Raw genomic sequence first — 24,073 nt, forward strand, 5'->3', positions numbered from 1 at the left:
ATCAACAGTGCTATCACGCAGCATCTGCCTAGCAATAACCTGCTCAATGACACCAAGTTTGGGTTCCATCAGAGCCACTCAGCTCCTGACTTCATTACAGCCTTGGTTCAAAGATGGACAAAAAAGCTGAATTCCAGAGGTGTGGTGAGAGTGACAACCCTTGACATGAAGGCTGCAGTCAACTGAGTGTAGCATTAAGGAGCCCTCGGAAAACTGGAATCAATGGGTATCAAGGAGCAATCTCTGGTGGTTGGCGTCATATCTGTCACATAGGAAGATGGTTGTGGTTGCTGGAGGCCAGTAATCTCAGCTCTAGGACATCTCTGCAGGAGCCCCTTAACGTAGTGTCCTTTGCCCAACCATCTTCAGCTGCTTCATCAGTGACCTTCCCTCCATTGCAAAGTCAGAAGTGGGATGTTTGCTGATGATTATACAATGTTCAGTACCTTTGCAACTCCTCATATACTGAAGCAGGCCATGTCTAAGTGCAATAAGATCTGGACAATATCCAGGATTGACCGGTGGTGGAGGCCGGAGTAGGCAGCCCTGAGGGCCGGTAGTGGGTGTGGGAATGAGAGTAGGCAGCCCTGAGGATGGGCAGTGAGGGTTGGGGTGGGACTAGACAGCCTTGAGGGCAGGTAGTGGGGATAGGGGTGGGAGTAGACAGCTCTGAGGGCTGGCTGTGGGGGTGGGGGGTGGAGGCGGGTGTAGGCAGCTCTGAGGGATGAGGTTGGGGGTGGGGGCAGGAGTAGGCAACTCTGAGGGCCGGGGGTGGGGTGAGGGTGTGAGTAGGCAAACCTGAGGGCGGGCCGTGGGAGGGGAGGTCAAGCTCTTGTGAGAAGTGTGAGCCCAGCGCTTAAGGATTGCAATGTTGAACTATTAACTGTGTTTCTTTGTTCTTCAACATTTTAGTAAGAAGGACTGTAATGTTTAACTTAACTTACTTTCTTTATTTTCCTGTTTTGTACCAAGATCCTGTGCCTAGGTACACTTTACCTAAGATGGCGCCGTAAATGGCAGCTTGCAAACTTTTCACTGTACTTAGGTGAATATGTACATGTGACAATAAAACTAATTCAAATAAAACTAATTCAAATTCAAATGGTAAGTAACATTCGTGCCACACAAATGTCAGGCTATGACCATCACCATTAATAGACAATCTAACCACTGCCAGTTGGCCTTCAATGATGTTACTTTCACTGAATCTCCCTCTATCAACATCCTGTGTGTTATCATTGACCAGAAACTCATCTGAACTCACCACATAAACACAGGTGGTTACAAGAGCAGGTCAGAGGCTTGGAATACTGTGTCAATAACTTACCTCCTGACTTCCCTAAGCTTATATACAATATACAAGGCACAAGTCAGGAGTGTGGTGCAATACGCCCCATTTTCCTGAATGAGTACAGCTCCACCAACCCTCAAGAAGCTTGACACCATCCAGGACAAAACAGCCTGCTTGATTAACCACAAGCATCCACTTCCTCCACCACAGATGCTCAGTAGCAGCAGTGTGTACTATTTACAAGATACACTGCAGAAATTCACCAATGATCTTTATACAGCCCTTTCCAAACCCCATGACCACTTCCATCTAGAAGGACAAGGGCAGCAGATATATGGCAACACCTTCAAGTTCACTCCCAAGCCACTCACCATCCTGACTTGGAAATATATTCTCAATCATTTGCTGTTGCTGGGTCAAAATCGTGAAATTGCCCTCCAAACAGCATTGTGGACTGCAGTGATTCAATACGGCAGCACACCACCACCTTTTCAAGGGCAACTAGGAATGCTGGCCAGCCGAGACGCTCACATCTTACAAATGAATTTTAAAAATGGGACATTTCAGCATGCTTTATTATGTTAAAGGTGCCAAACTACATACATCCTTTCAGCTAGGGGAGGGAAGAAACTCATACAAAGTTTCTAAACAGTGTTATTCTCTGGAAAGCTTCTTGTGTGTTCTGAGTTGTGTCTGTGTTCGCACTTGAAAAATGGTTATTTAAGTAAAATAGTATTGCCACTGGAAACAAAGACTGGTATGAATCAGAACCTTCAGGAGAGGGGGTAAGCAAAGGTGAGAATTGGTTTGAAGGGGTGGGGGTAGGAGTGAAGGAAATTAAAAGGAACTGAATTGACAGGCAATAATTAACCCAGGGTACTTCATTGATTGTATAGTGTGTGTATGTTAATTAAATCTCTTGCACTGCTGGGGTCAGTAGCTCATCGAAGCCAATTATACCATCACTGCTCTTGTTTAAATAAATATCCATTAATCACTGAAAGCGGTAGTAAAAATGCAACCTGAAGGATGTTGGAACTAATCATAATTCTGTGTGACTGCCATTTTAAAGGAATTCTTGAATCAACACTTTGTCTTCATCATCACTTTAATCTGCTCAGTGGACTCTGCTCAGAAATTGTAGCCATCCAATTACTGGAATTTACTCAAACAATATTACTTTTTGGCTTCTCTCTACAGTTGTATGTTTGGTTAAATGCTTACAACGACAAGCATGGGTGAGAAACTGTGATCAGTAGTGTTTGTTTTAGGGATGCTACAAATGGCCTCAGAGTTTGTGGGCACACTTTTACAAGAATTGCCCGGATGTCAAACTGGTGAGAGATCACTGCATGTGCAGTGGACATCCAGAACTGTACAGCAGGCAGGTAAGAGAACTGACCATCACCCTATTTTGGAGCTAACATCTGTCCTTAAATTCACAAAACTGATCATTAGTAGAAAGGAAGATTGTCAACTACTTCAGGATGGGGGTCATTTCATCTAGCTTTTGCTACTATTCTGTAAATGTTTGGTATCTTCAATAATTCCAACAAGTTGATAAGTTCTATGTGTTTAGTAGGATAAGTGTTGATAGGTATTCAGCATATTTTTGAAAATGTGAACTTGACCAGCGATATAAATACTGTGGCTACAAAAGCAGGTCAGGGCCTGGGAATTCTGTGACAAATAACCTGTTCACCATCTAGCAGGGGTAAGTCCAAAGTGTGATGGAATGACTATGGTCCAGCATGCAGAATGCAAGGATATTGATCCCTGGACTCCGGTAAGTCAAGCCTTTTGACTGACTGTGGTGGCATCACTGACTGCAGTCCGTCTTAACCTCATGATAGTCTGGTTTCCTTTCACTCACACCCATGGATATTTCATTGACTCACGTGAAGTGTCTTTACTGCTTAAGCTGCTGGGACATGCTGTAGTAAGGCGCTGCACAGCAATATATCCATCCCTTGACTATAAAGAGTTCTGGATGTGACAAGCTGTGTGCCTCTTCCTCTGCACTGAAAAGCGATGCAAGTGCAGAGGTTGGCAGGCCCCAAGTAAGAGCAAAGTGAGTGAGGACAAAGAATGTAAACCAAAAGCTTTAAGATAGAAAGGGAGGCAAGAATAGGGGGAGTGGCATTTTTGATCAGGAATAGCATTACAGTTGTACTGAGGGAGGATATTGCTGGAAATACATCCAGGGAAGTTATTTGGGTGGAACTGAGAAAAGGATGATCATCTTACTGGGATTGTATTATAAACCCCCTAATAGTCAGTGGGAAATCGAGAAACAAATTTATAAGGAGATATCAGCTGTCTCCTTTAGTATGGGTGGCACGGTGGCACAGCAGTTAGCACTGCTGCCTCACAGCGCCAGAGACCCGGGTTCAATTCCTGCCTCAGACAACTGCCTGTGTGGAGTTTGCACATTATCTGCATGGGTGTGCTCCGATTTCATCCCACAGTCCAGAAATTTGAAGGTTAAGTGAATTGGCCATGCTAAATTGCCTGGAGGGGAATGGGTCTGGGTGGGTCCCTCTTTGGAGGGTTGGTGTGGACTTGTTGGGCTGAAGGATCTGTTTCCACAAATCTAATCATTTGTAAGAATAATAGGATGGTTATGGTAGAGGATTTCCAAACATAGACTGGAACTGCCATAGTGTTAAGGGTTTAGATGGAGAGGAATTTGTTAAGTGTGTACAAGAAAACTTTCATATTCAGTATGTGGATGTACCTACTATAGAAAGTGCAAAGCTTGACCAACTTTTGGGAAATAGGCAAGGCAGGTGACTGAGATGTCATTGGGGGAGCACTTTGGGGGCAGCAACCGTAATTCTACTCATTTTAAAATAGTGATGGAAAAGGATAGACCAGATCTAAAAGTTGAAGTTCTAAATTGGAGAGAGGCCAATTTTAATGGTATTAGGCAAGAACTTTCAAAAGCTGATTGGAGGTAGATGTTCACAGGTAAAGGGACAGCTGGAAAATGGGAAGCCTTCAGAAATGAGATAACAAGAATCCAGAGAAAGTATATTCCTGTCAGGGTGAAAGGGAAGGCTGGTAGCTATAGGGAATGCTGGATGACTAAAGAAATTGAGGATTTGGTTAAGAAAAAGAAGGAAGCATATGGCAGGTATAGACAGGATAGATCGAGTGAATCCTTAGAAGAGTATAAAGGAAGTAGGAGTATACGTAAGTGGGAAATCAGGAGGGCAAAAAGGGTTCATGAGATAGCTTTGGCAAATAGAATTAAGGAGAATCCAAAGGGTTTTTACAAATACATTAAGGACAAAAGGGTAACTAGGGAGAGAATAGGACCCCTCAAAGATCAGCAAGGTGGCCTTTGTGTGGAGTGGCAGAAAATAGGGGAGATACTAAACAAGTATTGGTGGCACCTTTAAAAATGTCCATATTACAGAGGAGGAAGTGCTGGATGTTCTGAAGTGCATAAAGGTGGCTAAATCCCCAGGACTTGATCAGATGTACCTTAGAACTCTGTGGGAAGCTAGAGAGGTGATTGCTGGGCCTCTTGCTGAGATATTTGTATCATCAATTGTCACAGGTGAGGTGCCGGAAGACTGGAGGTTGGCAAACGTGGTGCCATTGTTGAAGAAAGGTAGTAAGGACAAACTAGGAAACTATAGACCAGTAAGCCTGATGTTGGTGGTGGGCAAGTTGTTGGAGGGAATCCTGAGGGACAGGATGTACATGTATTTGGAAAGGCAAGGACTGATTAGGGATAGTCAACATGGCTTTGTGTGTGGGAAATCATGTCTCACAAACTTGATTGAGTTTTTTGAAGAAGTAACAAAGAGAATTGATGAGGGCAGAGTGGTAGATGTGATCTATATTGACTTCAGTAAGTGTTCGACAAGGTTTCCCATGGGAGATTGGTTAGCAAGGTTAGGTGTCACGGAATACAGGAAGAACTAGCCATTGGATACAGAACTGGATCAAAGGTAAGAGACAGAGGGTGGTGGTGGAGGGTTGTTTTTCAGACTGGAGGCCTGTGACCAGTGGAATGCCACAAGGATCAGTGCTGGATGTGAGCATAAAAGGTATAGTTAGTAAGTTTGCAGATGACACCAAAATTGGAGGTGTAGTGGAGAGCGAAGAAGGTTACCTCGGATTACAACAGGATCTTGATCAGATGGGCCAATGGGCTGAGGGGTGACCTAATAGAGGTTTACAAAATTATGAAGGGCATGGATACGATAAACAGACAGAGTCTTTTCCCTGGGCTGGAGGAGTCCAGAGCTAGAGAGTATAGGTTTAGGTGAGAGGGGACCCAAGGGCAACTTTTTCACACAGAGGGTAGTGAGTGTATGGAATGAGCTGCTGGAGGAAGTGGTGGAGGCTGGTCCAATTGCAACATTTAAGAGGCATTTGGATGGGTATATGAATAGGAAGGGTTTGGAGGGAATGGGCTGGATGCTGGCAGGTGGGACTAGATTGGGTTGGGATATCTGGGTTGGCATGGATGGGTTGGACCGAAGGGTCTGTTTCCATGCTGTATATCTCTATAACTCAATATCTCTCATGTCGATGCATGAGGTTTGTGTTGTCACTGCAGCTTAAGGCACTTGGTTGTTATATGTAAGACATAAGTGTCCCTGAATACCAAAGTAATGTCTTGAAGTCCTGAAGTGGTGTCTGATTTATTCTCAAAGTAGTCATAATGATGTAGTGGCTTGGCAATGTCCATTTGTGTGGAGTAAGTATCAAAGACGATGGTGTCATGAAGTTTGCAAGGGAATGGAGATGACAGTGCAGCTGGATGAGGAACCCAAAAAGCATATAACGAACTGGTAATGTCAGGTAATTATTCTAACTTTCATTTTGGCATTTAGCACCTTCTAGTTTCTCAGGGATGTTGGGGAGAATTGGTTGTTGTATAGCAGTGAGGTAAAGTTACCTAATAACAAGATGCAAATACATAGAATAAAGTCATTACCACTCATTAGCTAGATTTAGAATTGTATATTTAAACCTGAAAGGAGAAATCAGAAATTATTTTTTCCATTTGATTTTTCCATTCTTGTCATACTTTCCCAACTTTCTCACCATTGTCCGTGCCACTCAATTCTGTGGAAAGATTTAATGCTCGTTGGATGCTGTCTGAACTGCTGTGCTCTTCCAGCACCACTGATCCAGAATCTGTGGAAAGATTGTCAACTACTTCAGGCCCTGGAACATAGAACAATACAGTGCAGACAGGCCCTTCAGCCCTCGATGTTGTGCCAACCTGTGAACTAATCTAAGTTCATCATGCTATACTATCCCATCATCATCCATATGCTTATTTAAGGACTGTTTAAATGCTCCTAATATGGCAGAGTTAACTACGTTGGCAGGCAGGGCATTCCACACCCTTACCACTCTCTGAGTAAAGAACCTGCCTCTGACATCTGTCTTAAATCTATTACCCTTGATTTGCAGCTATGCTCCTCGTGCAAGCCAACATCATCATCCTATGAAAAATACTGTCACTATCCACCCTGTCTAATCCTCTGATCATCTTGTATGTCTCTATTAAATCCCCTCTTAGCCTTCTTCTCTCCAATGCCAACAGACCCAAGTCCCTCAGCCTTTCCTCATAAGACCTTCTGTCTAGGCCAGGCAACATCCTGGTAAATCTCCTCTGCACCTTTTCCAATGCTTCCTCATCCTTCCTGTAATGGGCGACCAGAATGTACACAATATTTCAAGTGCAGTCGCACGAGCGTTTTGTACAGTTGCAGCATGAAATCATGGCTCCAGAACTCAATCCCTCTACCAATAAAACCTAACACACTGCATGCCTTCTTAACAGCACTCTCAACCTAGGTGGCAACTTTCAGGAATCATCCACACTACCAAGAATCTTTACATTGACCCAATATTCTGCCTTCCTGTTATTCTTCCCAAAGTGAATCAACTCACATTTATCTGCATTGAACTCCATTTGCCACCCCTCAGTCCAATTCTGCAGTTTAGCCAAGTCTCTCTGCAACCTGCAACATTCCTCCACACTGTCCACTACTCCACCGAGTTTAGTGTCATTTTCAAATTTACAAACCCATCCGCCTATGCCTGCGTCCAAAGCCGTTTATGAAAATGACGAACAACAGCGGTCCCAAAACAGATCCTTGTGCGTGCACCACTAATAACCGGACTCCAGACTGAATATTTTCCATCAACCACTACTCGTTGCCTTCTTACAGAAAGCCAGTTTCTAATCCAAGCTGCTAAATCACCCTCAATCCATGCCTCTGCATTTTCTCCAATTGGCTATCATGTGGAATCTTTTCAAAGACTTTACTGAAGTCCATGTACACTACGTCAACTGCCCTACCCTCATCCACATGGTTGGTCACCTTCTCAAAAAACTCAGTGAGGTTTGTGAGACATGACCTGCCCTTGATGAAGCCATTGACTATTTCCAATCAAATTGTTACTTACTAGATGATTATAAATCCTATCTCTTATAAGCCGTTCCAAATCTTTTCCTACAATAGACATAAGACTCACTGGTCTATAATTACCTGGGTCACCTCTACTGCCCTTCTTGAACAAGGGCACAACATTTTTGCAATCTTCTAATCCTCTGGCACTAAACCTATCAACAATGATGACTCAAAGATCAAGGCCAAAGGCTTCACCTTCTCCTCTCTGGCTTTCCAGAGAATCCTCAGATAAATCTCATCCAGTCCAGGGGACTTATCTACTTTCACATCTTCTAGAATTGATAACACCTCCTCCTTACTAACCTCATTCCTTTCTAGTCTAATAGCCTATATCTCAGTCTTCTCCTCTACAATATTCTCCTTTTCCTGAGTGAAAACAGATGAGAAATATTTGTTTAGCACCTCTCCGATCTCCACAGGATCCACAAACAACTTCCCACTTCTGCCTTTGACTGGCCCTAATCCTACCCAGTCATCCTTTTATTCTTCAGATACCTATAGGAAGTTTTAGGGTGCTCCTTTATTCTACCTGCTAAAGACTGCTCATGCCCCCCCCCCCCTTGCTCTTCTTAACTTCTTTTTCAATCACTCCTGGCTAACCTGTAACTCTCCATTGCCTCATCTGAACCATCTTGTCTCAACATCACATAGACCTCCCTCTTCTGCTTAACAAGAGGTGCAATTTCTGTAGTAAACCACCTTACCTTATCACTTCCTCCCTGCCTGACAGGGACATATCTATCAAGGACACAAAATATCCATTCCTTAAACCAGCTCCACATTTTGATTGTTCCCATCCCCTGCATTTTGCTACCCTATTCTATGCCTCCTAAGTCTTGTCTAATTGCATTATAATTGTCCTTGCCCCATCAATAACTCTTGCCCTGTGGCATGTACCTATCCCTTTCCATCACTAAACTAAATGTAACCGAATTATGGTCACTCTCTCCAAAGTGCTCAGCTACCACTAAATCAAACACCTGGCCTGGTTCATTACCAAGCACCAGATCCAGTGTGACCTCCCCTCTTGTCTACCCTTTGACATACTATGTCAGGAAACCCTCCTGTACACATTGGACAAAAACTGATCCATCTGATGTGCTAGAGTCATAGTATTTCCAGTCAATCTTGGTGAAGTTAAAGTCCCCCATAGTGACCACCCTGTTCCTTTCACTCCTACCCAGAATCATTTTGCCAATCTTCTCCTCCACATCCATGGAACTTTGCGGGGGCCTATAAAAAAACTCCCAGCAGTGAGACCTCGCCTCTTCTGTTTTTAACCTCAACCCACACACTTCAATAGACGAGTCCTCGTCAAAAGTTCTTTCAACCACCGTTATACTGTCCTTGACTAAAAGCCACACCTCCCCCTTTTTTGCTGCCTTCCCTGATCTTAATGAAAGCTTTAAACCCTGGAACCTGCAACACCCATTCCTGATCCTGCTCTCTCCATGTCTCTGAAATGGCCACAACATCGAAGTCCCAGGTACCTATTTGTTCTAGCTTTCAGCTTCCATCCAGCTCCCTGGAATCCTGCCTTACATCCCTATCCCTCTTTATACCTCTGTTGTTGGTACCCATGTGGACCATGACTTGGGGCTGGTCACCCTCTCCCTTCAGGACCCCAAAGACACGATCTGCGACATCATGGGACCTGGGAGGCAACACCCCAACCATGAGTCTCTTTTGCTCCCAACAAATCTCCTATCTGACTCTCTAACGATTGAGTCCCCAATGACTAACACCCTCTTTCTTTCACCCACTTCCCTTCTGTGCAACAGGGACAGACTCTGTGCCAGATACCTGCACCCCAATGTATGCTCCTGGTAAGTTATCCCTCCCAACAGTATCCAAATCAGTAATCTTCTTTTTCAGGGGAATGACCACAGGGGGTCCCTGCACTGACTGTTTTCTCCCCCTTCTAACAGTTACCTTCTTTCTTCATGCCTAGGAGTAACTACTTCCCTGTAACTCTTATCTATCACAGACTCTGCCTGCCAAATGATCCGAAGTTTATCCAACTCCCGCTCAAGTTCCCTAAGGCGATCTTGGAGGAGCAAGAGTTGGGTGCACTTTGCAGATGTACTTGGATTGGATACTAATGGAGTCCTCACCTCAAACATTATGCAGGAGGAACATTCTTTTCCCTGCACTACCATCCCTGCTAGTCCTTTATCAGAAAGTGAAAAAAAAGAAGAGAAGCTTACCTGAAGTGTTCCTGGTGTATAAGGTTAGAGGAGGTGGATGGGTGGGCCATTTCATCCAGCTTTTGCTACACTTCTGCAAATGTTTGTTCCCTTCAGTGATTCCTTCACGTTGCAAATGTCTATGTGTTTCGTGGGATAAGTGTTGAAAGATTTTCAGTATATTTTTCAGAAAGTGAACTTGCCCTTATTAAGTGTCTATCTGAAAACAAATGTTAAAAGCATTGCCTTACAGATTTTATAAAGGCATATGAACACTTTCAGGGGCTTACATTGGCCTGATATCCCATGAGCTGAAAATGTGTTGCTGGAAAAGCGCAGCAGGTCAGGCAGCATCCAAGGAGCAGGAGAATCGACATTTCGGACATGAGCCCTTCTTCAGCCCTTTTTACCTGATATCCCATGACTCAACATTATGCTCACTGCAGCGCATTGAAATTAAGGTCCATGAAATTTTACTGGAAACTAACTTTGAGGAAGTTGAGGTATAGTGAAGGCGTAGAAACCAGAATATTCTATACTATTGAATGACATATTTTTTTCACTTCTGTAATGATATAATTTATTTCATTCCTGTAAATATAATTTTTTATACAATAATATTTATATAATTTATTTTATAGCATATTTCTGGATCCAGGTTGAATTTGTCTGTATTTATCTTATTTTATAAAATTGAGCTTAAAATGTTCTGCAAAAGCAAAGGATTCCATGATTATTAATTCCCTTGCAATTAATACAGACAACTCCAGTGAATGAATCCCACTGGTGTCCAGACTATGCTTATTTCTGATTTGCAAAGTGATTCAATGATTCATATTATATGTAATCAAACTGGAAATGTTATCAGCTTTCTTTCTATGTTACTTGAAAGTTGATACTTCCAATCACATTATTTGCTCATTTCAGACAGGTCAGGGATAGATCTTAGACACTATATCTGGCAAAGAGGAGAGCGATTGCACTGCAAAGAGCCCTGGACCAGATGAGGTGTAAAGGAGGGGGTGGGGGGTGGGGCGGTTGATGCTCTCAGAAGATTTATTCAGGTGTCCACACTTTGTCCCTTTAGAAAAGGAAACCAGTACAAAATTGGTTTTAAAATTAACGTGTGAGATTTTTAAACTTCTGTTACAACTCCTCCTGTACAAGGCAGGTAGTAAGGGATATTCCAGGTAACTACAGACTAGTGAGCCTGACGTCAGTGGCGGGAACATTACTGATTCTAGAGCAAATTATACAGTGAACGGAAGAGCCTTGGATAAAGTTGATGGGCAGAGAGATCTGGGAGTGCAGGTCCATTGTACCCTGAGGTTGCTGCACAGGTGGATAGAGTGGTCAACAAGTCATATAGTATGCTTGCCTTCATCGGACAGGGTATTGATAATTAGAGCTGGCAGGTCATGTTGAAATTGTACAAGACATTGGCTCGGCCGTATTTAGAATACTGTGTACAGTTCTGGTTGTCACATTACCAAAAGGATGTGGACGCTTTGGAGAGGGGGTAGAGAAGGTTTATGAGGATGTTACCTGGTATGGAAGGTGCTAGCTATGAAGAAAGGTTGAGTAGGTTAGGTTTGTTTTCATTAGAAAAAAGTAGATTGGGGGGGGAATCTGATTGAGGTTTACAAAATCATGAGGGGTATTGACGGGGTAGATAGAGATAAGCTTTTTCCCAGGATGAGGGATTCAATAATGAGAGGTCAAACTTTCGAGGTTAAAAGTTAAGGGGGTTACATGCAGCAAATACTTTACGCAGAGGATGGTGGGTGCCTGGAACACGTTGCCAGCAGAGGTGGTAGAGGCAGGCATGGTAGATTCATTTCAGATACATCTGTACAGATGCATGAGTAGGTAGAAAGCAGAGGGAGACAGATGCTTAGGAATTGGGCAAGAGGTTTAGACAGTAGATTTGGATTTGCTCAGGCTTAGAGGGCTGAAGAGTCTGTTCCTGGGCTGTAAGTTTTCTTTGTTCTTTGTTCTTTTGTTCCTCCAGTCTCTTCATGTAAGATCAAAAGATGTAAGAGCATTCAGGCCATCGGGTCAGCTCAAGAGAATGTAGCTGATCCGATAATCCTCAACACTGGTATTATTGAGGGACCTGTAAAATCGAGATTTCGATTGGAGGTGTCTAACCTAACTCTCTTGATAGTTTATAATGTCAACATTGTTGGATGTTGATGCAGCAACTTATGGAGAAATATATGATCTAAGGTCATAAAACAACAAATGTGAAAATATTCAGCAGCTCTGACAGCATTGTGGAGACAAAAACAGTGTTAACATTTCATAGGATCATAGGATTAGGAGCGGGAATAGACAATTCAGCCCTTCGAGCCCACTCCGCCATCTAACATGATAATGGATGATCTTATCCTAGTCTCAATTCAACTTTCCTACCTGCTCCCTATAGCCCTTTAACTTGTTTTTCATCAGAAACATATCTGTTTCTTTCTTGAATCTGTTGATTGATTCTGTCTCCACTGCACTCTGGGATCAATATCAGAATCAACGAGAAGCAGTTTCCCATCATCTTAGTTTTGACTTTACCTCCTCTCACTCTGCATCTATAACCTCTTGTTTGAGACTGTCCCATGAGTGAAACATCTGTTCAACATCCGCCTTTATCAATCCCCTTTATAACTTTATATGCCTCAATCAGATCCCTCCTCATTCTTCGATGATTACAAGCCCAAACTATTCAACCACTCCTTGTAAGATAGACCTTTTATCCCTGGAACCAATCTGGTGAACCTCCTGAAACTGCCACCACATCATTCCTCAAGTAAGGAGAACAAAACTGGACACAATACTGCAGGTGTGGTCTCACCAAAGCCTTGGATAACTGCAACATCACTTCTTTACTTTTAAAATCCATTCCTTTTGCAATAAATAGAGGGCTTGGTGATGTGGTGCAATGATAACAACCTTCCGGTTAATGCTGGCCAAACTAAAGAACTGACCATTGACTTCAGAAAGGAATGAGGAGGACATTCCCCCTTTGACATCAACAGAGTGGTGTCTGAGAGGGTTGAGAGCACCAAGTTCCAAGGAGTGACAATAACCAACAACCTGTTCTGGGTGTCCCACATAGATGTGGCAGTCGAGAAGGCTCATCAGTGTCTCTTCTTCCTCAGGCAGCTCAGGAAATTTAGTATATTCATAAGGACCCTCAACAACTACTACAGATGCACCATTGAGAGCCTACTATCTGAGAACATTATGACCTGGTATGACAACTGCTCTGCCCAGGACAGTAAAAAATACTACAGAAGCTTGTGTACACAGCCCAGACCATCACGGAAGTCAACCTCCCATCCATGGACTCCACTTACACTTCTTGTTGCCGTGGAAAGGAAACAACATCATCAAAGGCCCATCCCACCCTCTCCTTCAACCTCTTCCACCAAGTAGAAGATACAGAAACTTGAACACGTGCACCAGCAGGTTCAAAAACATTTTCTTCCCTGCCGTCATTATACTGATGAGTAGACTCCAAAACTTCAAATAATATTGATGTGGTTTGGAGGAGCTGGTGTTGGACTGGGGTGCTCAAAGTTAAAATCACACAACACCAGGTTATTGTCCAACAGGTTTTTTTGGAAACACTAGCTTTTGAAGAGCTGCTTCTTTATCAGGTGTATGTTGATCTTGTTAATGTTGTTTTTGCCTCACACCTGTCCTGTGTGGTTTAACCTGTGTGCCTCACTCTGGCCAAGAGTTTTTCACCCTATGATCTGTATGTCCTTGCTTGCTATGATCTGCCTGTACTACTCACCAACAATACTTTTCACTGTACACGTGACACATGACAATAAATAAATCAAATCAAATAAATATCAGGATTCCATTTGCCTTTCTTTATATATGCTGCACCTGCATACCCACTTCATTAAGAAAGACATCCAGATGCCTCTGTACTGACACACTTTGAATTTGCTTCACATTTAAATAATTATTTGCCCTTTTATTTTTCTGGCCAAAATAGTCAAACTCACACTTATACACATTAAACTTCATCTGCCATATCAACATTCATCTGTAAACCCTGTAAACTCCCCATCATTGCCTATTTCCCCACCTATTTTAGTATCATTCTTGAATTTTGCTATGTCACATTCTGTCCATGCTTGCACATCATTTATATTGATTGTAAATAGTTGAGGTCCAGGAAGTGAACCTTGTGGCACTCCACTAATTATACATCACCATCCAGAGAAGGATTCATGTATGCCAACCCTCTGATTTCTATCAGTCAGCCAATCCTCTACCTAAGTCAATACTCTACCCTTAACTCCCTGGAATCTAACCTTCTGAATCAATCTTTTATGTGGCATCTTGTCAAATGCCTTCTGAGGGTCGTGATATACCACATTCACTGGATCCCCATAATTCACCTTGCTGGTTACATTCTCACAGAACTCCAGCAATTTTGTCAAGCATGACTTGCTCTTCATGAAACTGTCCTGACACTGCTGAATTGGGCTTTGTTCTTCCAAGTGTTCAGTTATCTCCTCCTTTATGATCGACTCCAGCAATGTCTCCACAACAGAGGTCAAACTAACTGGTCTATAGTTTCTCACATTTTGCCTATCTCCTATTTGAAAAAGGGTGTCACATTAGCTTGTTTCCAATCCACTGACACCTTTCCAGAATCCAGACAATTTTGGAAAGTCATTAACTAACACATCCACTTTCTCTACTGTCACCTCCTTTAATACCCTAGGATGCAGGCCATCAGATCCCAGGGACTTACCTGCATTTAATCCCATCATATTACTTCATACCTTTTCCCTAGTTATACTTATTTAACCAAGTTACTCTGCAGAAATTATCTTCCACTGTGAAAATGAGACAAACTACTGGTTTAGTGCCTCTACCATTTCTGAATTTCCCTTATCTCATCAATTTGGTCTGTAAAGGGCAAACACTTACTTTTACTATTCTCTTTCTTCTTATATGCCGATAGAAGCTTTTGGTATCAATGCTTATGTATACTGCTAGTTTCCTTTCGTAATTCATTTCAGCTCAATAGATTTTGTTTTTTGTAATCCTTTCCTGACATTTAAAATTCTCTCGATCCTCCAGCGTACCACTGACTTTTGCAACACGATATGCCCTAGTTTTTGTCTTTATGTTATCCTTAAATTCTTTGTTAAGCCATGGATGATTCTTCACCTTTTTACAATTCTTCTTCCTTTCAGGTATAAACTTTAATTAAGAGGTATTTAGTATCTTCCTAAACATTTGTCACTGATCTTCAACTGTCCTACCCTTTCATATTTTTGCTCAGTCACTTGGGCCAACTCCTTCCCTTGGCCTATATGATTATCTTTGCCCAAAATTAAAACACTTGCATGCAACTTTATCTTCATTCTTTCAATCTGAATTTGAAACTCTAGCAATTAGTGGTTACTCCTTCCAATAGGATCCTTAACAACAAGACCATTTACCAATCCTTCCTCATTACATAGTACCAAATCTAAGCTAGCCAGTTCTCTGGTCAGCTATATGACATGTTGCTACAAAAAACAATTCCTTATTACACTCTGTAAGCCTTTCTTAAAGGCTACCCTTGCCAAGTTGATTAATCCAGTCGATATGCATATTCAAATCACCCTTAACTACCGTTGTGCCCTTCTCACAAGCCCTCATTATTCCTTGGTTTATGCTATGCCCTACTTCGGAAGTACTGTTTGGGGGCCTGTAAGTGCTCCTGCCAATCGGTTTCTTCCATTTTTATTTCTACTCAAAAGCTATCTTTAACCAAAAAGCAACTCCACTTCTTGCTCCTTTCTGTCTATCCTTCCAGAACTCTGAGTATCCTTGAACATTTACCTGATCGTCCATGTTTCAGTCATCCCCACCAGGTCGTATCTCTATTTGTCTTGTCAGCATATCAAATTTGTTCTGAATGCTGCATGCATTTGGGTACAAAGTTTTTAAGTAGGTTTTACTAGTTTGTCTTTCTCTTAATATTTTCTTGTGTACTATGTTTTCCAAACTCACCATCCCTATTTATTAATCCCTGAGAACACTGAGCCTCACCTCCAGCATTTACTCCAAATTTCAACCCACATTTTGATTTCATGATTCCTTCACTCACCATAGTCATTCGACTGGCCCTGCCTGTTATTCCCATTAACCTCTACCTTCTACTCACTTTCTGACTTATTGCTTTGATTCCCACCTCCCCGTCTTATTACTTTAAATCCACCCTAGTTGCACTAGCAAACTTCCCCATCAGGATATTAGGGCCCCTCCAGTTAAGATGCAAACTGTCCTTTTTGCACAGATCCCACCTGCCTTGAAGTGATTGCTCGGCACCTTGCTGAGATATTTGCAACATTAATAGTCACAGGTGAGGTGCCAGAAGACTGGAGGTTGGCTAACATGGTGGCAATATTTAAGAAAGGTGGTAAGGAAAAGCCAGGGAACTAGAGAATGGTGAACCTGACATCACTGGTGGGTAAGTTATTGGAGGAAATCCTGAGGGATAGGATTTACATGCATTTGGTAAGCCAAGGACTGATTAGAGATAGTCAACATTGTTTTGCATGTGGGAAAATTAGGACTCACGAACTTGATTGAGTTTTTTTGAAGACATAACAAAGAGGACTTATTGAGGGCAGATTGGTGGACATGATCTATGTGGATTTCAGTTTGACAAGGTTCTTCATGGCTGACCGGTTAACAAGGTTGGATCTCATGGAATACAGGGAGAACTAGCCATTTAGATGCAGCACTGGCTTGAAAGTAGAAGGCAGAGAGTGGTGATAGAGTGCTGCTTTTCAGACTGGAAGCTTGTGACCAGTGGAGTGCCATAAGGATTGGTGCTGGATCCACTGCTTTTCATCATTTCTATAAATGATTTAGATGTGAACATAAGAGATATAGTTAGTAGGTTTGCAGATGACAACAAAATTGGAGATGTAGTGGACAACAAAAAATGTTACCTCAGATTACAATGGGATTTTGATCAGATAGGCCAATGGGCTGAAGAAAGGCAGATGGAGTTCAATTTAGATAAATGTGAGGTGCTGCATTTTGGGAAAGCAAATCTTAGCAGGATTCATACACTTAATGGTAAGGTTGTAGGGAGTGTTGCTGAACAAAGAGACCTTGGAGTGCAGGTTCATAGCTCCTTGAAAGTGGAGTCACAGGTAGATAGGATAGTGAAGAAGGTGTTTGGTATGCTTTCTTTTATTGGTCAGAGTATTGAGTACAGGAGTTGAGAGGTCATGTTGCGGCTGTACAGGACATTGGTTAGGCCACTGTTGGAATATTGCATGCAATTCTGGTCTCCTTCCTATCGGAAAGATGTTGTGAAACTCGAAAGGGTTCAGAAAAGATTTACAAGGATGTTGCTAGGGTTGGAAGATTTGAGCTATTGGGAGAGGCTGAATGGGCTGGGGCTGTTTTCCCTGGAGAGATGACATTACAGAAGTTTTTAAAATTATGAGGGGCATGGATAGGATAAATAGACAAAGTCTTTTCCCAAATGTGGGGGAGTCCAGAGCTAGAGGGCATAGATTTAGGGTGAGATGGGAAAGATACAAAAGGGACCTAAGGCCAACAATTTCATTTAGAGGGTGGTACGTGTATGGAATGAGCTGCCAGAGGAAGGGTGGAGGCTGGCAGAGTTGCAACATTTAAAAGGCATCTGGGTGGGTATATGAATAGGAAGGGCTTGGAGAGATATGGGCTACGTGCTGGAAAATGGGACTAGATTGGGTTAGGATATCTGGTTGTCATGGACGAGTTGAACTGAAGGGTCTGTTTCAATACTATATATCTCTATGACTCCCTGACTCTAAGAAATCCCAATGATCCAAAATCTGAAACTCTCCCCTCTGCATTAGCTCTTTAGCCATGTATGAAGCTGTACTATCTTCCTATTCCTTGCTACACTACCACATGCCACAGGAAGTAATCCTGAGAATGCAACCCTGGAGGTCGTGCTTTTCAACTTATGGCTTGGTTCCGTGGACTTTCCTTATAAGTTGTCATAACTCTTCCTGCCTATGTCATTGATACCAATGTGTAGTTGACCCCTGGCTGTTCACCCTTCCACTTCAGTATGTCCTGAGCAACTTCGGAGACATCCTGGTCTCTGGCATAAGGTGAGCCACACACCATACTGGAGTCTCATTTGTTGCCACAGAAATGCCTGTCTGTATCTCTAACTCTTGAGTAGCCGCTACCACTGCTTGCTTCCACCTCACCCCACCCTGCTGTACAACAGAGCCAGTTGTGGTACCACTGTTCTGGCTACTGCTGTTGTCATCCCCTGATAGGCTTTGAACTCGAACATTACCTGAAACAGTATATCTGTTTGAGACGGGGACAACCGCATGGGACTCCTGCACTGAATGCCTGCCCCTTGTGACCATCACCCATCTATCTGCTTCAACCTTGTGAAGACACCTCCCTGTAACTCCTGCCTATGACTCTTTTAGTGCCAGCGTGCTCCTAAGTGTGTCTGTGTGCTGCTCCAGTCAATTCAGTCTGATAACCTTTTGCCAGCTAACGTTGTTCCTCTCCCCACTATGTTCGTGGATCTGGTTCCAGCATTTTCTGTTTACATGTCCCAGTAGCAGCAATTGCAATATTTTACATCGGTGTACTGGAGTTAAGGTAATTGGCAAAAAAAGATCAGAATGAAATGAGAAGGTAACTTTTCAACTTTGTTGCACTGAGTTGTTATGCACTCCCTGGAATGATGCATGCAGATTCAATTATAACTTTAAAAATAGAAATTAATATACTTGAAAAGAAAATAAGTATAGCACTGAGTAGTGATGAGGGAGTGAAGCTAATTGGATAGCATTTTTCAAAGATCTGCACATTGAGACAAATGGCTTGTCATATTGCAGTGAAGGAGAAAATAGTTCACAGATCAACGCCAAACAGAGACTAATCTTCACGGAGATATGTATCCCTTTGAATTACATTCATATTTCTGGACTGTTAAGGCAATAAGTTTGCATTTGAGATTAAGACCTAGCAAATCAGAAGCTTTGTATGAATTTAGCAACTGGACTTTATGTGGCTGCAGGACCCTCACTTAATAGCAAAATCAATGCCGCACTCATTACAGGCAATTCCCACAGATGCCTGAAAGATCCAGCATCAAATTAGCAATGGCCCCAGTACTCCTCTCTGTTGATAACCATCGCACTGCTAAACCTATCCTGTTGACCCTATTCTATTCCTGAATGGTATCATGATCGTAGGGAACATTAACTCATTCAGTGCTGAGGCCATTGTCCAGTGGTTCTCTGAACACTGAAGCTGACACAATTTCTTTACATTTTTGTTTACAATGGGGAAGGCTCAGTACATTTAAAGTGGAGGTTGATAAATTTTAGATTACCATCACAGATAAGGGCTATGGTAATAGTATGGGTAAAAGGCATCAAACTGTTCGATCAGCTATGATCATACTGAATGGGGGAGGAGGCTCACTGGGCTGAATAACTTACTTCTCTTTCTATGGTCCTGTGATGTTACAACTAAATACCTTTACAGTGCTAAAATCATGCTGGCTGGATCTTGCAGTCAGTCATGAAGAGGTGGTGGACACGACTGACTGGATAGAACTAGCTCTTGTTGACCCATTAGCAGCAAACGCTGAGAGGTTCACCATGACTGAGGGCAGTAAAGGCATTGGAATCTCTGGAGTGTTCTCACTTCACATGATTGAGTGGCCTCCAAGAATGTTGAGTGGCTCTTATCTGTTTTGGGCTGCAGCTCCACACCACCCCCTCCTCCAACTGGTGCTAGCATCTTTGTTATCCTGCTGGTAACATGCCTGGATCTCCGAGCTGTGGGCATCCAAGAGCCCCAGCTCCATTTTCTTCCCGGCCTTTGCTTCCCTTTGAGTACCCTGGTTTCCTGATCCCATCGCATCCCTGGTACTCAGTCCAGCTTACTGGGGGAAAGGGACGAAAATAAGATTGGAGATGATGTGAGGATTATGGAGAGCAGGAAAGAGCCGGGGGTGATGGGAAAGTGGCGATCAGAGCTGGGGAAAGGGGTGATGGGAAATTGAGGATCAGAGCTGGGGGGTGATGGGAAAGTGGGGATCAGGGTTGGAGATAAATGCAATGAATGTGGCTTGGAACTGGAAAGCTGGGGACGGGAAAATGAAGCTTTGAAGGGTGAGTCTGGCATGGGGGGGGTGGAGCAGAAATGGCAAAATTGGGAGGACGTTGTGAAGCAGGAGATAGGGTTGAGGCGGGCTGGTATGTGATGCAAAGGGTGATTGAGTGTAGGAATGCAGGGGCGGTAGGGTTGGGGGTGGGGGCGCGGTGGGGGGAGCCTGGGTATTGTGAAAACTTTCACCAGGAATCTTTTCATTGAGTCTTCACACAACACACACAACTACATTATCTTCATAGTGTCACTATAATGTAGGGTTGCTTCACAAAACAAGCTGTTAACCTCTGCTAGGAGCAGCCCGAAATAAATCAGCACTTAAATCCTGGGCAGTCGGTTCAAGATTACAAGCAACAGATTCTGACTGGACCAGGAACCCATTCTGATAAACAACAATTTAGAGATTCAAATGTGAGGGGGTAGTGGAGGCCCTCAACAGTGTCTCAGTGTCTGAATGTCTCAGCGCTCACTGTGATTGGGACCACAAGATGTAGACCAAGGAACACACATAAGGACCTGGAAGACAGTGAGGAACAACAGGACATGTTCCCATCAAAGCCAAGCAATGTCTGATTTTAATGGTTGCACAAATGCCCAGGGTGAGCCAAAAAAAAAACATTTGGACAGTTACAATTTAAATGTATTGAGCTAAACAAGTGAGCCGAGTTATAGTACAAGCATCAGGATTGATCTAACTTGGTAAAATGGATTGGGTCAGCTGGATGCATATGCTGTGTGGCAGCTGGTCCAATCAATTTTACAATTCCTGATGGGTTTATTAAAATAAGATCCTATTTTTGAGTTTTTATCATGCAACCAGTACACAGCCCAGCTTGTGTTTCCAGGATACACAGCTGACTGTTTCTATTGTTTCTACAACAGTTGATTCAATATGTTTTACGCTTCAGGTTGAATCAATCTTTTAAATTGAATAGCCTCATTCTGAAATGTAAATGAAGACATTTTACTAAAATTGCACAGAGTACAGTAACTCGAGTCTAACTGTGCATACAGTTGGATAACTGAATGCAGGAAGCTGTGATTGTCAGATGCTAAATTTGTCAGTGGTCACCAATTTGTTTCATCAATGTAGCCATATGGAGCACCAAATTGTAAGTAGTTACCAAAGAGGAAAATGCTTCACATCAATGTTGAACTTTATGAACATGGCCAGTTCTTTGAGCTAAGTGGATAAGTAATGATCTGAATCAGGAAGATCCTCAGTTTGGATCATGTGATCGCGATAAGAACCGGATTAGAGACAGAAATACTACTGGATGTAGGTTTGCTTGCTGAGCTGCAAGGTTCATTTTCAGATGTTTTGTTACCTACTAGGTAACATCTTCAGTGGGCCACAGGTGAAGCAATGCTGAAAATTCCTGTTTTCTATTTATATGTTTGGGTTTCTTTGGGTTGCTGATGCTATTTCCTGTGGTGATGTTATTTTCTGTGGTGAAGTCATTTCCTGTTCCTTTTCTCAGGGGGTGGTAGACGGGGTCTAACTCGAAGTGTTTGTTGGTAGAGTTCCTGTTGGAATGCCATGCTTCTAGGAATTCTCATGCATGTTTTTGTTTGGCTTGTCCTAGGATGGATGTGCTGTTCCAACGGAACACCCATGGGATCTCCGATATCAGGGTTCTTAGCAGAGGCTGTAATGCAGAGACTCAAACATACCGGTCTGCCAACCATCCAACCCAAACTTTGGGTCTGCTATGTGGATGATACTTCTGTTATCACTAAACGAAACAAATTAGAGGAAACCTTCAAGACCATCAATAATACCCTTACTGGCATAAAATTCACTAAAGAGGAGGGAAACAACAAAAAACTGCCATTCTTAGATGTCATAGTAGAGCAAACAGCAAATGGGGAACTTCAAACCAGCGTCTACAGGAAAACAACATATACTGACCAAATATTGAACTACAGAAAACAATCATCCCAACACTCATAAACGAAGCTGCATCAGAACATTATTTCAATGAGCTAACACACGCTGTAGCACAGAGGAACTACGCAGAGCAGGGAAAAATCACCTATACCGTGTATTCAAAAATAATGGGTACCCAATGAACACAGTCCGCCAATTTCTCAGCAAAAACCCCAAACAAGAAGACAAAACATGCCCAGAAACCCTAGCCACTCTCCCCTACATCAAAGACATCTCGGAAATGACTGCCAGACTACTCAGACCCCTTGGTATCATGGTATCCCACAAACCCACTAACACACTAAAACAACAGCAAATGAACTTGAAAGACTCTATCCAAACAACAAGCAAAACTAATTTCATTTACAAAATACTGTGCAAGGACTGTAACAAACACTACATTGGACAAACAGGCAGAAAACTAGCCACCAGGATACATGAACACCAACTAGCCACAAAAAGACATGACCCTCTCTCACTAGTATCCTCACATAAAGATGAGGAAGGAGATCACTTTGACTGGGACAACACATCCATCCTAGGACAAGCCAAGCAAATACACGCACGAGAATTCTGAGAAGCGTGGCATTCCAACTGGAACTCTATCAACAAACACATCAATCACCCCCTGAGAAAAGGAACAGGAAGTGACTTCACCACAGGAAATAATATCATCACAGGAAATGACATCACCAACGAAAGAAACCCAAACATGTAAATAGAATTTACATGCAAGAATTTTCAGCATTGCTTCGCCTGAGGCCCACTGAAGATGTTACCTAGTAGGGGAACGAAATGTCGAGAAATGAACCTTTCGGCTCAGCGAGCAAACTTACATCCAAAACCTCAACCTGAGCTACAAATCTTCTCAAAGCTCACTAACAGAAATAGTACGATTGGCCTCAGTCTCCTAGTATCCTGTCAGGGGTGTCGCCAGTTTTTAATGCACGTGTGATGTTGGTAGATGGCAGGATTGGGCTCAGATATAGTAACTCTTCAACCCTCTGAGCAGAATAAACTGTGTCTGAAGTCAGATCCATTCAAGCAAGATATAAGAGAATGACTTGGCTCCCTTAGTCTGAACATAGCAAGAACGCACACAGCTTTGATAGGGGTACCATACTTTGTACCTAAATCTCTTGAGATTTATTTAACAAGTAAAATAACATTCAAAATATCTTGAAAGTGAAAAAATGTGCAATTTTCCACTCTGCCGTCAAAATACTTAGACTTCTCATTGGGCTGATACAGAGCAAAATCTTAGTGAAGGAATTTAAACTCTAACCTCCAACCACCACCAGCCTACTTGAAAACCATGGCATAGAAATTCATTTTGTGATGTGCCTGTTTAACAATTTTTTTATTTACTTACAGAATATGGGCACCATTGGCTGGTGCATTTTTATTGCCTATCCCTAGGTGCCCCTGAGAAAGTGGTGATGAACTGCCTTCTTGAACTGCTACAGTCCACCTACTGCAGTTTGGCCCACAATGCCCTTTGGGAGGGAATTCTAGGATTTTGACTCAGCGACAGTGAAGGAATGGCGATATATTTCCAATTCAGAATGGCAAGTGGTTTGGAGGGAATCTTGCAGGTGGTGGTCCTCCCATGTAACTGCTGCCCTGGTCCATCTAGATGAATGGTATAAAATAAGCACTTAAATATCCAAGATACCGAGACATATTCCCACCACTCACCACCTGTGTAGAACTCCAGATCCAACGCTGCAAAGTATATTAACTGCATTGCATATCACTTCACAGAGTGGTTGGGATGAACAGGAAATCAAGAAAAAATGTACTTGAACAAGGTCTGATGGGAGGAGGCTGTGTGGAGCTTAAATTCTAGCGTAGATCCATTGGTCTAAATGGTTTGTTGTTGTGCAAGTCTAACTAAATTACAGTGTCTAACAGCAATTTAAGATTCCCTTTTTAAATTCATTAGTGAGTGACCGCAACATGCTGCCATTAGTTTTTTTAGCCAATTGAGAGTTGATCAATGGCTTCTAAAGAGAACACAGTGAGTAGCTTCTGGCGAGCT

General features: G+C 42.7%; 1 long non-coding RNA gene across 1 annotated transcript in view; it reads left to right on the forward strand.

Moving 5' to 3' along the window:
- Nucleotides 1-23,142, forward strand: part of LOC132818380 (uncharacterized) — a 126,265-nt gene extending 103,123 nt beyond the window's left edge. The window contains exon 3 of the long non-coding RNA XR_009644990.1: nt 21,689-23,142. This is a non-coding gene — a long non-coding RNA (uncharacterized LOC132818380). The remainder of the gene's footprint in view (nt 1-21,688) is intronic.
- The last annotated feature ends 931 nt before the right edge of the window (nt 23,143-24,073 follow it).

The sequence above is a fragment of the Hemiscyllium ocellatum genome, chromosome 1 (genome assembly GCF_020745735.1).
Source record: "Hemiscyllium ocellatum isolate sHemOce1 chromosome 1, sHemOce1.pat.X.cur, whole genome shotgun sequence".
In the NCBI taxonomy this organism is placed as follows: Eukaryota; Metazoa; Chordata; class Chondrichthyes; order Orectolobiformes; family Hemiscylliidae; genus Hemiscyllium; species Hemiscyllium ocellatum.